The sequence below is a fragment of the Suricata suricatta genome, chromosome 5 (assembly GCF_006229205.1).
Source record: "Suricata suricatta isolate VVHF042 chromosome 5, meerkat_22Aug2017_6uvM2_HiC, whole genome shotgun sequence".
NCBI lineage: Eukaryota > Metazoa > Chordata > Mammalia > Carnivora > Herpestidae > Suricata > Suricata suricatta.
In genome coordinates, this window is record NC_043704.1 from 115673876 (window position 1) to 115689403 (window position 15528).

General features: G+C 35.8%; 1 long non-coding RNA gene across 2 annotated transcripts in view; it reads left to right on the plus strand.

Annotated features, from left to right (window-relative positions):
* The first annotated feature begins 1835 nt into the window (after nt 1-1835).
* LOC115292807 overlaps nt 1836-15528 on the plus strand; it is a 72111-nt gene continuing 58418 nt past the window's right edge. For both annotated transcript variants that reach the window (XR_003909144.1, XR_003909143.1), the window contains exon 1: nt 1836-1964. This is a non-coding gene — a long non-coding RNA (uncharacterized LOC115292807). The remainder of the gene's footprint in view (nt 1965-15528) is intronic.

The following is a 15528-nucleotide window of genomic DNA, read 5'->3' on the forward strand; positions in this document are numbered from 1 at the left end:
GTCATGGCAAAACAAGCTGTACAAAAATGTACTCTGATTATCTATTGGAGAGACACTTAAAATATTAAGTTTGGTTGATTACAAAAGTTGCATAATTTTAGAAATTCTCATGAATACCAGGAGAATAAGAAAGAAAACTGCATCAGCCTGAGAATAAGAACTGAAAGCATTTCTATCCCTCTTTTTTGTGCATATTAATTTTAGTATCAACACCGCCATCCTTATCTTCTATTTTTTCTTTGTCATCATTATTGACAAAATTAATTATGTGCCCACTGTGTGCCAGAATTGGGTAAATTGTCTTACTTGGAGTAACTTATTCTCAGAGACACTAGTGATGAAACAAGGATATAAATCAGCAGCCTGATTTTTGTGCTGTACTTTTGAGATTATGCGTATTAAATAGACTATTGTTTAAAATCTTGAAAAGGTAATTATAATGAACAGATTTTTCTCTTTGTAACATTTGTGTTAGTTTTCTTCCAGTCAAGGCTTTTTAACTTGTATGTTTTGAATGTTAGTTGTGGTCAGCTTGGTTTACAAAGATACCCTGGACCATAATTACTTCATAATTAGAGTAACTCTTCTATCCATTCGTCATTTGGAAATGTTTTATTTTTGTCATTTATACCTTTGATCTTTGCCTACTACTACGTAACAGTATAATTAGTAACCATAGCTAGTTATACACTACTTTTAGAATAACTATGTGGTCTGAATTGAGTTATAATGTCCTGAACTGAATAGTAAAGTTTGCAAAAATATTTTCTAGGCACAAAGTAAAGAGGAAATTTGAAACTTTCAGACAATGCTATACAAATCAGACATGCTGTCTAAATCACATTGATGTTTTGTTATTATTAAATCAATATAATAATAGTGCTTCTCTTAAATTTATCAGATCCAGATACCTCTTTCATATTTTGTGGGGTTAAAATTGCCAGATTTAGCAAATAAAAATATAAGATACCAAGTTAAATTTGAATTTAAGATAAACAACACAAATGTTTTAGTATAACTATGTCCTAAATAGTAAATGTTCTTTACAGAGGAAGACTGGCTAGACCTTCACCTTGCCTGAAATCAGGAGGTGGTTTCTCAGTGATTCATACTGAATGACCTTCTCATATGTGACATATGTGATTTCCTTTTCCCACAATCCATATGCTCAGTCATGTGAACAAGACAGGATTTAAAAAGACTCCATAAGAGCCATGCTCCATTCTTCTTGAGATTCTGATGTGTTCTCCTATAGCAGGGCAAGGACATTGTAAGAGATGGGAATGGAGACTCTTTGAGTTGTATGTTTTTATGCAATACATTTTAATAGTATCTTAGGCCTATACCCTCTTTATCTTTAATGTTTTATTCATTATCTTATTTTATGCTCTTTTGATTTTTATATAAACCTATAAGCTGCCTGAGATCACACCTGGCACCTTGAGCCTTCCATTAAGGTAAAATATGAAGTCTCTCATATCACTAGGACACAAAATTGCCTAAAGTGTTAAAGAACAAATTAAAAAGTGCAGTGTAGTCACTAAACTCTAAAGATTGCTCTCCAGCATACATATCTTGTATTTACTCTCTAGTAGGGTCTTCTCCCCATGAATGTAGGTTGGCCTCAAGACTAGCTTTTTTGATGGATAGATGTTGTAGAAGTGACTCCAGGGGACATCCTAGGCTAGAAAATAAGAAGCCTCCTAGCTCTGCTCTTGGAATGTTTGTTTTGGTATATTCCTACTTGGAATCTGGCCTCTATGCTGTAAGCAGCTCAATCCACATGGAGATGCCACAGATAAGCATTTCTGTTGACAATCCAATTGAGTTCCAAGCTTAGAGCCAAGCTTGGAGCATTGATTTCCAGGTCTATGGGTGAGCCAAGCATGCATCTACTCTGGCCAAGCCTTCTGATTCTTTCAGGACTGGCCATCTTCTAACTGAACCTGCATGAGAAACTCCAAGTAAGAACTTCAGAATTGAGCCTGGTCAATCTTTAATATTGAGATAGTACATAATATGTTGTCATTTTAAATTTAGGTGATTTTAGTTATTCAAGTGGCACATACCACAAAGAAGCAGACAAGCAAACCCAGAATGTGGGGCATTCTGCAGGACAACTTCTTCAACAGCCAGAGAAAAAATATAAATGAGGGAATGTGCTCTCTTTTAGACCAACAGTGACTTCAGAGACATAATATCCAAATATTATGTGTAGATCTTGTTTAGATTCTAATATGAAGCAACTATAAAAATACATTTTCGAGACAATTTGGGAAGTTTGAATACATTCATAGGTTATTGATAATTCTGTTAGGAGTTAGGGTGACAAGATAAGGCCCTTTTTAAAAGTAGTTGCATATGAAACTATGTGAGAATGAAATGATAGTTCCTCCATTTGCTTTAAAACAATTCAGCGGAGCACCTGGGTGGCTCAGTTGGTTAAGTGTCCGACCGGCTCAGGTCATGATCTCTCGGTTTGTGGGTTCGAGCCCCACATTGGGCTCTCTGCTGACGGCAAGCTCAGAGCCTGGAGCCTGTCGTTGGATCCCGTGTCTCCCTGTCTCTCTCTGTCCATCCTGTTTGTGCCGTCTCTCTCTCTCTCTCTCTCTCTCTCTCTCTCTCAAAAATAAATAAAAACATAAAAAAAATTAAAAAAGAGAATATATTTAAAAAAAAACAATTCAGCAATGAAAGCAATAAAAAGAGAAGGGGATACATGAAGCAAGAAGGAAACTCCTGATAATTGTTCACTCTGGTGAGGGGTATATGCAAGTGCATTGTAGTAACTTCTTGAGTTCAGAGCACATTTGAATTTTTCAGAATTAAAAATAAGCAAAAATACTTTCTGGAGCAATGCAAAATATAAACCATATACATAATTTACTTATGTAAATGAAAATTATACACATGTACATATATACAAATAGACATTTAGAAAATAAGAATTACATATCATTTTATAATGATTAATGTTTACATGTCAAATTAATACTTATTTTCAATAAAAATATCCTGACAATATTATAAAAAGTAATGTATAAAATACTTATAACCAATCCTTTTCCTCTCTTATTTAGCATGTTCAAAATAGAATTTAAGATTTAAACAAAATCTTTCTTCATCTTTTCTTGATGCTATTTCCTACCACTCCCATTTATTTTTATTTCTACTGACATGTGAATGAGTATATTTATTGACATAGGAGCTTTTTGGAAGTTGTCAGGATTAGAGGACATAAAGTTATGTAACATTGCATACTGGATTCCAAAATTAACCTGTCTTCCATCACAGTTTTGCAAAGCAGGATAATTATTGTTTTGTCTATGTACATCAATTCTAACTAGTTAACTTCATTATTTATGAGTTACTAAAGAGTTATTAGTTAAATTTTGATGGTTCTCATTCTTGAATACATTTAGATACCTACGTTATGTATAGGAATCTGGTTAATATTCCTTTTTTCAATGATTCACTAAAAACAAAGAAAAGGATCACTGCATTAAAATGTCAAAAGTGGTCCCAAAGTACAAATTTTAAAGTGACCTTTAAACCATTTTGCAGCTTTTTATTTCAAATTAATATAGCAAATTGCCAAGTAACAGCATAGACTTTTTCCTCAAGAAATGTCCTTTTATAAACCTGAAAGGAGCCTGAGAACACCAAATTAAATTTATGTTAAATCATAAAATTAAGAGCTAACAGTTAGACTTAAAATAGTCAATGATAAGTGGACTCAGCTTGATGTAGACAGCTTTATAAGAATCTTTAAAATTCTTATAATGTTCCTGCTGTGCGCTGAAGCTGTGCTCAAAACTCATTCTTTTCAAATGACCCTAAGAAGACTCTTCTGAATATGCAAAATGTTAAATTAATTATTAAGCTGTATTTTTAAAGCTTTCACAGACCCTAATATTATCTCAGATTCTTTGACAAATGCATTGATTCCTGAGTCTTTTCAATAGGATGGTAATTTGGTCAAGTAAGAGGAAGTCTGCCCTGGTGAGATGGCAAGAGAATAAAGGTAAAGTCATTTACTTTTTGCAGATTAGTTATCAAATGTCACACTGACATTTAACAGTGACATTGACAGTATGACAAGAGGTTTTCTTTTTTCCTGCTACTCTCTTGGAAAAATATATATAAATTTGTAACTTAACGTATGCTATTTCCCCAAACCGGTGTTGAATATCTGATTAAAATGATTGGAACAGTCAGAAGGAGCATGCAATAACTTGTAAAATGAATTAGTTTTAAAAACACTATACGAAGCTGACATTTCTCGGTATATATTAATAGAACTAAACTTTATATTTTGTGGGTTCATTTTGATCTGTCAAAAGCAGTGTTTACAGAAGGCTCCATGGATGATTTAGAGATGATCACACATGTACTTCCCAAAGACATAAAAATTAACAATAATATGAAATTAATGGATTTCTGCCAACAACAGTGTGTTACGATATAAAGTAATCTCTCATAAAAAGTAATCTGTTGAAAAAGAACATTGAAGATCTATTTTTTTCTGTCCTGAACATTCACAATATGGAGCTTTTATATCCTTGGAGTTCCACTTGTTCCTTGCTTTTTTGTTTGCTAAAAATTAGACTAGCCACAGCGCAGTACAAGTCCAGTGTTCTGGCTCTGACGCTCGCCCGTCTGGTGTTCCTGGCTAGCCTGGGGCAGGGGTGTCAAGTCGGCAAGTTAGTCTGGTGGGACCCCCAGATTCGAAATCTCTTTCAGTGCTCCCTACCTAAAAGGATTGGTTGCCTTCTTTTTATGTAAAAAGCTCATTCATTGTAGATCAAAACTCAACCCAGTCATTGATCCGGAGGGTGGAGTGACAGCTAATAGCAAGAATAGTCATCGCTCTGGAGATGTTTCCACACTGGTAACCTCTGAAGTCTAAAGCAGGATTCGAAGATTTTTGGGTACTTAAAAAATAGTTGGTGCAATTGTGAAAAGCACAGTTGCAGATTGTGAACTTTTGGATAGCATTCCTAGAAATTGTTTCAGCTGTGTGGGGGCGGGGCCAAGTCATCTATGTTTCAAACGAGCTCCCAGAGTCATTCTTTTTCTTCTCTTATGACCAAAAAAAAAAAAGAAAGTCTTATTGAGACATAATTCACAAGTAATTCACACCCATTTAAAATGTAAAATTCAATTGCTTTTAGTATTTTCACAGTCACAACCATTTCCATAGTCAGCTTTAGAACATTTTTATCACCCTCAAAAGAAGCCGCATACACATTAGCAGTGATGCCCCACTCCCCTGAATCGCTGGTGCTTCCACTTCCACGGATCTACTTTTGGTTTCCCTAGATTTACCTCCTCTAAACAGTTCATGTAAATAACATCATACAATACGTTTTGTGACCGGCTCCTTCCAGTTAGCATAAGGTTTTTAAGGTTCATTCATGTTGTAGCATGTGTCAATATTGCATTCCTTTTTGTTCCCCACCAAAAATTCCTCCCTTGTCTGGATCTACCTCATTTAATTGATCCCTTCATCAGGTCATGGACATTTGAGTTGTTTCTCCTTTTTGACTGTTATGAATAATGCTATGTGAACATACCTGTACAAGTTTTTATTTGGATTTATGCTTTCATTTTTCTTGGGTATAAACCTAAAAGTTGTATTGCTGAGTCATATGGTAACTCAATGTTTAACTTATTGAAGTTGCTGAGCTATTTTTCCAAAGCACCTGTATCATTTACATTCCTAATGACAGGTATGAGGTTTTGCATCCTCACAAATGCTTATAATTATCCATTTTCTTAAAATAATCTAGCCATTCTAGTGGATGTAAAGTGATATCACGTTGTGGTTTTAATTTGAATCCCTTAATGACTAAAGATGTTGAACATCTCCTTGTATGCTTTTAGGCATTTGTATATTTTCTTTGGAAAAATGTCTATTCAAATCCTTTGCCTAGATTTTAATTACTTGTTCTTTTAGTATTGAGTTGTAAGGGTTCTTTACCTACTTTGAATGCAAGTTTCTTATCAGATGTTTGATTTGCAGGTATTTTCTCCCATTATTTTGTGGGTTGTCTTTTTGCTTACTTGATGTGGCTGTTGAAGCTCAAAAGTTTTTAATTTTACTGTAGTTTATCTATTTTTCTCCTATTGCCTATGTTGTTATATCTCAGAAACTGTTGCCTAACCCAAGATCATAATTTACTCTTATACTTCTTAAAAATTTAGCTTTTATATTATTTCTATGATCCATTTTGAGTTAATTTTTATATACAGTGTATGGTAAAGGGCCAATTTCATTTCTTTGCATGTGAATATACAGCTGTCTCAAGACTATTTGTTAAGAAGTTTTTCTTTCTCTTTTGAAATGTCTTGACACCTTTTAGCTTGAGAGTCAATTTTCCATAAATGTAAGAAAGCCTTTTGTGACTCTCAATCTTTTCCATTAATCTGTTTACTCTTAATGCCAGCCAATGCTATATACTCTTGATTTCTGTAGATCTGGTTTAACTTTTGAAATTGGGAAATGTGTGTTCTCTAACTTTATTCTTCTTTTTCAAGATTGTTTTGCCCAGTCTGTGTCCTTCCTAATGCCATACAAATTTTAGGAGCAATTTGTCAATTTCTGCAATGAAGGTAGCTGGGATTTCAATAGGAATTGTTTTGAATCTGTAGATCAACATGGGGAATATTACTACTTAATGGAGTTTTGTAATTGGTGAATATACAATGTCTTTCCATTTATATCTTCTGTAATTTCTATGTTTTGTTGATTTCAGTGTCCAATTCCTATATATCATTTATTATATTTATAATAACTACTTTATTATTTTGATGCTGTTATAAATAGAAAATTTTTCTTGAGGCACCTGGTGGCTCAGTTGGTTGAATGTCTGACTCTTGGTTTCAGCTCAGGTCATGATCTCATGGTCGTGAGATGGAGACATGCATTGGGCTTCATGCTCAGCATGGAGGCTGCTTCAGATTCTTCTCTCTCTCTCTCTCTCTCTCTCTCTCCCCCCCCTCCCCCACCCGCAGCTTATGTTCACTGACTCTCTCACACAAAATATTTTTAATATCACTTTTGGAATGATCATTGCTAGTATATAGAGATAAATTATTTTTGTATATCAATCTCATATTCTGCAACCTTGCTAAGTGGATTAGCTATGTTTTTCTATTATAGAATCATGTCATCTGCAAATATAGGTAATTTTACCTCCTCTTTTGCAGTCTGTATGCCTTTTTTTTTTTTGTTTGTTTGTTTCCTTGCTTCATTGCTTGGGTCTTTGAGTAATTCTGGTACAAGTGGTTAGAAGAAATGATTTGGAGAAAATGGATTAGAAAGAAGAAATTTACAGGCACCTGGGTGGCTCAGTTGGTTAAGCATCCAACTCTTGGACAGACTCTTGTTCTCTTGATTTCAGCTCAGGTCATGATCTAATGGTTCTTGAGATTGAGCTCCAGATGGGTATCTTTGCTGACAGCACAGACCCTGCTTGGAATTCAGTCTCCTTCTCTCTCTGCCCCTCTCCAGCTCATGCACACCACACACACACACACACACACACACACACACACACACACACACACACACCATGCGCGCACTCTCTCTTTCTCTCAAAATAAATAAATTAAAAAAAACCTGTAAAATGAAAAGTTCAGAGAACATTTCAGGTATTGACAAATGAAAACAGGATTGAGGCCTCTGAAAACCATACTTAAATCCCACAAAAATGGTATGTGTCCTCCCCAGTGCATAAGTATAGCCCCTGGGGGAGATGATTGAGGACTATGTAAACACTGTAGTCAAGTTTGTTGCTTTTGGAGAATTAAAAATATAAAGTACAATTTTAATGACATTCCCTAAGAGGAATGACTTGTTTTTATGTAACAGATATACAATTGTTAATGCTTATTTTACTTAATAGTCAGTGTATAGGAAAAAAAGGGAAATACTAGATTTTATTTCCAAGTCTATTAGTAGTTCAAGAACTGGGGAGAATTAGTTAATCTTACTGGTTTTTGGTGATTGTAAAATAAAAAAAAACTAATGATAGTGTGATCTCCTTAAAGAATATATATATTCATAAGCAATGGATAGCATGTTAGAGATAGTAGCATATGTGCTTCTAAATATATAATGAATTAATCCTTTCTGTATCATAGTGTTCACATTTGAAATCACATTTAAATTAAACTTTATTAAAAATATTGTTATCTTTGATTCTTTGTACCCAACATTTAAAACTCTCATTGAGGACATATATAGTCATCATTTTAAATATAATTCACAAGAAAGTAGAATTTTACTTATGGTATTAATCATTTTCATTCATGAAGGCAAAGCTCTTTTAGAGGACTCGTCAATTTCATTTCTAAAAATCAATGTTATTTCACGATAAGCCCATCTTACTTAGTTTGTCATAGCCACAAGTGTTTAAAGTGGTGAGTTTAACACAGACATATGTATACTTTGGTAGTAAAACATCTTTTTAACTTATTTTTCTGGTATTAGTTTAAATATGTAACTGAAAACAAATGAGGTCATATATTCCCTGATGATCTCTAAACACACTTGAAAGCAATAAAATTAAATAGAACAGCTTTTCTGTTTACTTTTGTCCTGAAGAGATTCTTTTTATTGCTATCTGTAAGATATAAATTAGATTCACATTGGTGCCTAAGAGGGTTATATGCAAAGATGAATGTAGGACTTTGTTCTGTTCTTCTTCCTCTTCTTCTTCTTTTAATAGCATTTAGGCTTTGCCAAAAAGAATTAATGGGTCATCCCACCCTGACCATGTCTAGAAACTGAACTTGTGCATTAGTATAGAAATTTAAGAAAGAAAATGGGAAATTTGGGTGTTGAATTCCTACACTCAATTCCAGGAGAGAGAGAGAGAGAGAGAGTGGGAGGTAGGAGGAGATTTTCTAAATATAGCTTGCCATGGACATCTGGTTCTGCCCATTGTCTTTGCTCTTGAATACACTCCCAACCCACCCACCCACCCTTTACCTTCTCCAGCACCGAGCTGTTCCTCAGGGAGCTGACCCCTGCAACCTGCTTTTCTCAGGCTCCCTTGCTGCCCAACCTGCAGCTAGACTCAGTCAACGGGAAACACTGGGGAGAGATTGAGGGCAGAAAAAAGACAGAAATCAGGGATTTCTCTTCTGTCAGAGAGGATAAAAATTTGTTGAGGTCCGAAGATTACACCATTGTTTTGAGTCCTCTCCAAGAAAAAGAATATGAAATTACATATAAAAACTAGATTTAAGACTGAATATTTAGAATGAGAAAAAAAATCACTATATGTTAATGATTTTAAAAATCTGGCAAATATGACAAACATCAAAAACCAAGATAAATATCACAAAATTTTTCATTAACTTTCTGCTATTCTTCACTAATATTTTTGACTGCATACCCTTTAATCACTTCTTTTTGTGAAAGTAATTTTGCAGTATTTTTACAGAGTACAAGATTATGTAGTCTTTTCTCTAGCATAGCTGATCAAACTTGTTCTTTTACTATTTATAGTTGAGATGCATAAAACCTCTGATTTCACATGCAGACATTTTGGCTGTTCATAGTACTGCTATGGATTTACGTGTTGAAAACAGAATTCTCACTCTTTCTACTTTGCATGATTTTATAAAAATATTGAAAATTTATAATTATATATACACTGCATAAAGTATATTCCTGAGCAAAGGGAACTTCTTTTGGGGGGGTTTTAACAACCCAAGTGTTGTCTTAGAATGTTATCATTGACTGTTAGAAGATTGTCCCCAAAGTAGCTTTTGTCTCTGTACATTGCAAATGCAAATTCTCTTCCATCACCCACATACTTGGTGCTGGGCACCCTGGGATACTTTCACCTTATAGTACAATGCCCCATCCTGTCAGGATACTAGATAGATACACATAGTAGACAATAGTGAGGGGGTTCTTGAGGACAATCTTAAACCGAGTTGGCCAGCAATAACTTTACATGGAAGTGACCACAAGCCATACACTATATCTCACTGATACCTCTTTAATTGTATCTCTGATTCTGCTGTCCTTTAGTTGGGTCCAAATTTTGGTAGCTCCTCGCATATCATCTGACATGAGAGAAATGTGACAATGGGGAAATTGGACTGGAAATAGATCATGTTCTTAACCAACTGCAGTTAATATGTTTTACTAAATTTGTTCTTTGTTTATGTTGGAGTCTCTGGCAATGGCTGTGTCCCTGCCTGGTTCTAGCTTCAGAATAGACAATTATCATCCCTGTGGTTCTCACTTCCTCAGCCTCCCCTCTGCCACGGTTCCAGCTCCTAATTTCTGTGTTTCCCACCAACTGTAGATTGGCTTCTCAGTGATTTCAACACTTTTGTAACTAGTTACTTATATTAAATCTCCTCTGTTGAGCTACTTGCTGCTATCTTTGATTTCTTACCTGGACTCTGATAGAATGGGCATCTATAAAACCTGTAAGGTAAGGAAGGAAGAAATGACAGTAGTGGTCCACAGGTGAAGTATTACTAGTCAGACTGAAGGATTTGGTCACAGTTTGGTCTGAGCATTTAAGATGTAAAGGCTGAAGAAGTCTGAATCCATGTTTTGCTATTTGCGGACATCTTTTGCCTCACCTCTATTTCCTCTTCTGCCCTACATCTCAGAGAGCTAGTAAATACGCCCAGGTGCACCCTCCTTTGATGCAGGCAGGAAGTCCAAAACATGCATGGGAAAATTCAGGTCAGCCCCATCCCTAGCCCCAGAAATATCCCAATATAATCTCCTTTCTTATCCTCTTAAACCATTTTCAGACTGCTTGAGAGTTATAACAGTATTTTCTCTAGTTTCATACCCTCTTGGCAAGTGTGTGATACCATCATTCTCTGTATTGAGTCACATTTTGAGTGGGGACCATTTTGTTCTGTGGAGTAGGTAGAGACTACTGAGAAAGATGTGTCAGTGTCCAAATCTCAAAATTATTTTTTCTTAAATTCCAAGTATAACAGATATATACCATTACGTCAGTTTCAGGTGTACAATGTAATAATCCAACATTTATAAATATTAAAATTCTTGATGTCTATTGGAGAATTTGTCTTATTTAGATCTTGATTCCATGCACAGACCTGATTAAATGCTCGTTAAAATGTGCTACACCATGTGGTATTACCTACTTGTTCTTTCCTAGTTCAACTTAAGAAACTGTACGTAAATATATTACTTGAGCTGTGTATCAAAAAGTTCAACAGGGACCTTCTTTTAAGTAGCCAACTAGAGATGGTTTTGACTTTAAACACTAAAATATTTTCTCAATTAGGAATCTGAGAGTTGTGTGATGCCCAAGATGCATCCCATTCTTGTTACTTGCAGAAGAACCCTGAGAAGAGCCAGAGGTCACCACTGTTCTATAGCCAGCTGCATGGGCCATGAAGATCGAAAATTTCAGAGTTTTATTATATATTCAGTGAAATCCTTTAGACATTTCAGATGTTGAAAACCCATTGATACTTAAGGTCGTTATTCTTCTCAAAAATATTATTTTTATTGAATCTTAGGCTATGGTCACTAAGACATACCATTATTGTTCATGCTGAGAAAGAAGATGTTGCCAATTAAAGTATGACACATGATTTATTTAAAAACTTTTATGTTTATTTTTGAGAGAGAGGGACAGAGCTTGAGTAGGGGAATGGGCAGAGAGAGATTGAGACACAGATCTGAAGCAGGCTTCAGGCTCTGAGCACAGAGCCCGATGTGGGACTGGAACCCATGAAGTGTGAGATCATGACTTGAGCCGAAGTTGGACGCTTAACTGACTGAGCCACTCAGGCACCCCTGATGCATGCATGCTTTGTTAATCATATATAGTTTTTCTGAACATCTTACACATGCTTTTTAATCACATAAAGTTTTTCTGCACATTTTTCTTCTGTTTCTTCAAAAGGATTTGTAATACTACATTTCATTGAAGAATGCTCAATTTTGGGCTCCCAGATTTTCTTCTAAGCCACTAGCACTTTTTCTAAAAGTTTAGATGTGGGCACTTAATCATTACAGATAGTATGAAAATAAAGCTTTTGGATGTCAACCAAAAAGTGATGGTAAATGACAATTAAACTCAATACATGAAACTAAGTGGAAGCAATAAAAATCTGACCAAGTTTGCTTATGAACAGTAATGACAATTATGTAGCAACTCAATAATAACAATCATGGGAGAATATCAAAAGACATACTATGATCCCAGATAAGGAGAGTTCTGATTCAGTAATTGCACATCGAACAGTGTGCCTGATGCCAAGAAGAGCCTGGATGTCTGGGACGGGGTCACCTGTCACATGAGTATGGATTTCTTTCCAGGAGACTAGTTAAGCTTCCATTAAGGAGGCTTCTGATTTGCTCATTGTTGAGGATAAATATACACCCCCACACGTTAGCATTACTAAGAAATTATTCTTATTTTTAAATGTTTGTTTATTTTGAGAGACAGAGAGAAGAAGAGAAAGAGAGGGAGGGGCAGAGAGAGGGAAAGAGAGAATCCTAAGCAGACTCCATGCTGTCAGCACAGAGCCTCACCGTGGGGCTCTATGTCACAAACCGCAAACTATGAAGTCTTGAACTGAGCTGAGGTCAAGCTTGGAATGCTTAACCACCTGAGCCACCCAGGAGTCCCAGCGGGGAAAATATTTTAACAGCTAAAATCTGCTTTAAATCTTAAATGGATAGGCGTCAAACAGCAGTTATTTGCCAGATTATAATTTGGATCTGTGGGGAGTGGCAGAAGTGGTGTGATGAGTGTCCCGGTGGCGTGCTATCCGGGCAGTGACCCATGTCACAGTGCACAAGCCCAAATAGGTGATATTCTCATACACAGGCTATCTGATGAACCAGCTTACCTTGTTTTACAGACGGTGAAAATGATGGTTAGAGAAATGAAATAATTTAAGACATTTTATGTCACATTGAACAGCTGATATACTTGTGTAAGTAAAAATATAGAAACATTAATTTTGTTTACCTTTGGTGGACTCTGAGGCTCTCCTAATAATTATTTACATATACTCCTCTGTCTTGTTGAATTTTTATGACCATTTTTGTATTTTGTTAAAATTTTTGTAGAATTCCTTGCTCCAAGTCTTCCCCACACCATAAAAGAAATTTTACATTAAAAAATATATGGAGACTGCCACGCTTTTGAGGGTAAGAATCAAAGAAAGGACTCAAGGTGCTAAAAAGTCTGCAATAGGTCATTAGATCCTGCGCAGTTTCACAAAGTGCTCTGCTTTCTTTTCCACCAAGGAATGGATTATTCCCTGTTTTGCCGGTCTCTAAACTCGTTGTTCCCATCCAGGTTACATTAGGATTACCTGAATTAAAATATAGCCATGCAAGGCCCCACCCCAGAGACCAATTTGGTGCATCTGGAGTGGAGCCAGAATGCTGGTAGGTATTAAAAGTTTCCCAGGTGATGCTCATTTGCAGCTCTAAAGGACAATCCTAAAAGTGCTGCAGACCCTCAGACCTTTTCAGGAGGTCCGTGAGGCAAAACCTATTTTCATAATAATACTAAACCATGATTTGCCCTTTTCACTGTATTGACATTTGCACTGACAGAGGACAAGGCAGTGGTGTGTGAAACTGCTGGCACCTCAGCTTGAACCACGACGGTGACAACAGAGTGTTCTAGTGGGTCCTGTGCTCTTTACTGTGTCACATAGCTTCCATTAAAAAAATAAATAAATAAAAAGCTAGTTTCATTTAGGAGTGTCCTTAATGAAGTGGTAGGGACTTTTAATTTTATTGTATCTCAGTTCTTGAGTATGTGTCTTTCTTTTAAAATTTTTTTAATGTTTTATTTATTTTTGAGACAAAGACAGAACACGAGCAGGGAGGGGCAGAGAGAGAGGGAGACACAGAATCTGAAGCAGGCTCCAGGCTCTGAGCTGCCAGACAGAGCCCGATGCGGGGCTCTAATCCTTGAACTGCGAGATCATGACCTGAGCTGAAGTCGGAGGCTTAACCGACTGAGCCACCCAGGCGCCCCAAGTATGTGTCTTTCTAATATTTTGTGACCAAATGGGAAACACAGAGAAAGCTCTTCTGTCACATAAGAAGTACATGGGCAATTACTTGATTGGGGGCCTGTACTAGCTAGTCACTTAGCTGTTATTCTTTTCATGAAATACTGCTTTGACTTGAAAGAAAGTCTGTCAAATTGTAGTTATTCAGATTTGAGCATTTGACAGGCTTTTTCTGTCCTTTCTTTTAATGAATCATTTGAGCTTATCACTTCAAGGAAAACGACTATTTGTTGCCAGTGGGAAAATTTGAACTTTCAAGTGAAAATTAGGATTTTAGGAAATTTGCTCCTAGTGCCATGAGCGTAACAGCTCTCCTATACTGGCTTTTCTGATTAGATTCCTAATGATGTTAACAAGTGTGATATTAAAAAATATTATATAATGAGGGACGCCTGGGTGGCTCTGTCAGTTGAACGTCCAACTCTTGGTTTCAGCTCCGGGCATGATCTCACAGTTTGTGAGTTCAAGCCCTGACCGTGCAGAGTCTGCTTGGGATTTGCTCTCTCTCTGCCCCTCCCCTGCTCTGTGTCTCAAAAATAAAATAAAAGTTTAAAAATATATTACATAATGAAGTGTGTACAATTTGAAAGATCTGAATAACTCAGTGTAGTGATATTTTCCAAGTGAACAATGCATATGTTACAAAATCACCCATGGATAAAAGATCCATTAAAATGCACGATAGATCAATAGATTGTAATGTAACAGAATCTGGTTTCCTTTCCATGATTGTAGATTCCACATTGCAAGCAATTTTACAAAATTATTGCTTGCCAATGGTTGATGTACTATCAAAAAATAATATCTACAATTACCTGGGAAGGCTATTAAAAATGCTTTTCCCTGTTGCAACTTCATGGTTTTGAGGTGGGCTTTCTTCATATTCTTTAACCAAACCTATTACAGCAAATGTTTGAATGCAGAAGCAGATATGGCAATCAGGCTGTCTCCTATTAAGTCAGAATTAAAAGATGTTTCCAAAGCTTTAAAATAATGCCCTTCTTTTCTTTTTTCCTTAAAAAATATATTTAATTCATCAAATCTAAAATCAAATATATCAGAAATGTATTAGAAATTAAGCTGGTCACTTTTGCAAAATATATCAAAGATGCTTTTGCTTCAGAAATCACTGAACTTATCAGGGCAATTTCTATTAACTACTTTTATAGAGATATAATTGACATATATTATTGTGTAAGCTCAGGATGATTTGATGTATGTGCATATTGTGAATAACCACAGTAAGTTTAGTTAAGACATCCATCACTTCACATAGGTATAAAATATTGTTTTTGTAATGAGAACTTTTTAAAAAAATAGTTTATTGTCAGATTGGTTTCCATACAACACCCAGTGCTCTTCCCCACAAGTGCCCTCCACCATCACCACCACCTCTTTTCCCCCCTCCCCCTTAACCCTCAGTTCATTCTCAGCATTCAATAGTCTCTCAAGTTTTGCATCCCT